The following is a 2,722-nucleotide window of genomic DNA, read 5'->3' as shown; positions in this document are numbered from 1 at the left end:
GACACAAAAATAAATGTTTTAGGCAAACATGCGTGCCAAGACCAAGATATTTCTTGCACATCCATGAATTCTCCATTCCGTACTTGTAAGGTTTATTTTGATATCAAACATAAGTTTCTCCTACTTACACATGGATGTTTATTTTGATATCAAACGTAAGTTTCTCCTACTTACACATGGATGCAACCTTGAGATGGGATGATATAGAGTTGCTAAAGAACAAAATTATTATTTTTTTAATATATCATCATAAAACACAACCATAATCTAGTAAAATGAGTCCCCAAAGACAAGGTGCAATCTAGAACTACATTGAAATCTCATTAGACTTGAATACACTCTAGTAATATAGTGAAGTCCCCTTAGACTAGGGTACAGTTCATCGACACATTTTTGTTCTAAAGTAGGATGCTTTGTCATTACATTGGATTCTCCTTTTAATTGGATACACTCTAGTAATACATGGAAGTCCTCTTAGAGTAGAGTGAAATCCATTAAGAGTCCCTTAGAACAGAGCACGATCCATCACAAAGGATTCTCCCTATAATAGCATACACTGGAGTAATATGTGGAAGTCCCCTTAGAGAAGAGTGCACTCCATGTACAATAATTTTGTTTATAATAGGATACCCTATAGAATACATGCAAGTCCCCTTAGAGTAGGGTGAACTCCATGAAGTGTTCATCAAATTGACACATCTTTGTTTAAAAATGACCTTTGAATTATATAGTAATACAAATACACATCATACTGAAAGGACATCATCTAGCCATAAAAAGGATCATTGTCAACCTTCTTTAATGTTATCGCCTTGACAAGTACACACGGAGGACATGATTTGTCTCAATATCACTATACTGATTTACAATTGTGTTATGGGTATAATCTCTCTTGTCTCTTGCATACAACCATCCAAGTAACCATGGAATAATTGTTTCTTGCAAGAATCTTTGACGCTGCTCAAGTGTTTTCCTCCACATCTTTGGAAATATAAGATATTTTCCTGGCATATTGCACATCATCCTATATGGACTATCATGAAAAATCTATGTATTCTTTGCATCCAAGTCCTCAAACATCTTCCAAATATCGCTCAAGTTTTTATGATAAACCCTTTCAAATCCTAACATGATGTTTGGATTTTGGCAACACTTGTTACTCATAAAGATCTTGAACTTGCTATAATGCTTTGGTAAACATTTCTGTGTGATGTGTTGCACTCTTGTTAGGTTATAGCAACTCCATATATCCACAGCTCAAAGTATTCACCACACAAATCCAAAAACATTTCTGCGTCTAAGCGCACCACATGATAAACTTCATCTTTGTCCTCCACAAGACGCATGTGATGAGCCCAAGATGGCATAGAATCTCCATGTTTTGTTTCAATTATCTTCAAAAGCAGTCCTTCAAGGTCCAAAGCAAGCACTCTTTTGATATTCTTGACAGCAAGTGGTAGGTGACAAGGAGGTGATTGATATATAAGATAAGTCCTTGGATGATGTTGGTTGGGTGCTTCAAAACCTTCCTTCAAATCGTGCCTACAGATAGTCGACCCACTTTCTTGTAGTGATGACTCACCAATTGAAAAACAATAAATTTATTATGTTTTAAAGAATACAAACAATTTCTACATTTCCTACACTATGGTATTATTAGATGTCCATCTTCAACTTACTCATTGCTATAAACAAATCCCAATTGAAAACCTTACAAAGCTTCACCATTTCTCAAAGCTATGCTTCTTTGAAGCATGGAGAAAAGTAAGGTCTACAACCTGGCTAGGCTAGGCTCCACTCTGAATGGGAGAAAAGTAAGATCTATTATATATCGAAACTAGGCTTGATGATGAGGGGTCTCTTGTTTCAAGGTCTACCACTTGTCCAAGATACACTTCATACAATATATTGGTGTATAGCTAGACTCGATTGGGAATGGGAGAAAAGGTGCAAGGTTTACCACCTATCCAGCCTCTTATGCTCTTTCTTAAATGTTTTCTTCTCACTGTATGGAGGACTTGTGATATGTTTCCCATGAGGGGCTTTACCAAAAGGTCCACCACCTGTCCAAGCTTGCTCCATGGAATATCTGCTAGACATATTTTTTTTGAGACTGCAAGAAGAAACAAAGAGAAAAATTTGATACCATGCACATGTATATTCAAGTATGTGAAACAAGGTTCAAGTCATAAAAGGTCCCTTAGGGGTGTGTTTTATTTAGCCTTAGAAGATTAGCTTTGACCTTGTTTATATAAGCCTTTGAAGTGGTTTCCTTCAATGGCCCCTTTGTAGTACATCCCAATTGCGTAGCTAGATTGATTAATTGTGGTGCCTTCATGCTTTCAACAGTTGCACCTTCCTTTTTCACTATCTCTTGTATTTGGGCTCGGCTGATGTCATTCTTGTCAGTTTTTTCACTTGCTCGATTGTGTTTGCCTTCAAGGATAGCTTCACCTTTGTCATATTTTGCAGGAGTTATCCTTCTTGTAAAGAACACCTTGGCTGACCAAACTTGTAAGGAGAGTCATCAATAAGCACTGTTCTTCGTGTGTCACATTCATACCCCATGGAAATTTTAGCTAGAGGCTTGAACACTGCCTCAACGGTTGGATTGTCAGGTCTAAATAATTTATTGCTTTGACAAGTGTAGAAACCTTCTTAATTCCAAATTACAAAGAAAGGAAATTTTACCTTTTGCTAAGCTCTCTAGTGCTTTAAGAAT

The 2,722-nt window shown here is 36.7% G+C and overlaps 1 pseudogene; it reads right to left on the bottom strand.

The window, feature by feature from the left end:
• Positions 1 to 804: 804 nt before the first annotated feature.
• LOC147420172 (uncharacterized) lies at positions 805 to 1,376 on the bottom strand (annotated as a pseudogene).
• Between the last annotated feature and the right edge of the window lie 1,346 nt (positions 1,377 to 2,722).

Source organism: Adiantum capillus-veneris, chromosome 28 (genome assembly GCF_014529385.1).
Source record: "Adiantum capillus-veneris isolate H3 chromosome 28, ASM1452938v2, whole genome shotgun sequence".
Classification (NCBI taxonomy): Eukaryota; Viridiplantae; Streptophyta; class Polypodiopsida; order Polypodiales; family Pteridaceae; genus Adiantum; species Adiantum capillus-veneris.
This window is presented reverse-complemented; position numbering and strand designations above follow the sequence as displayed.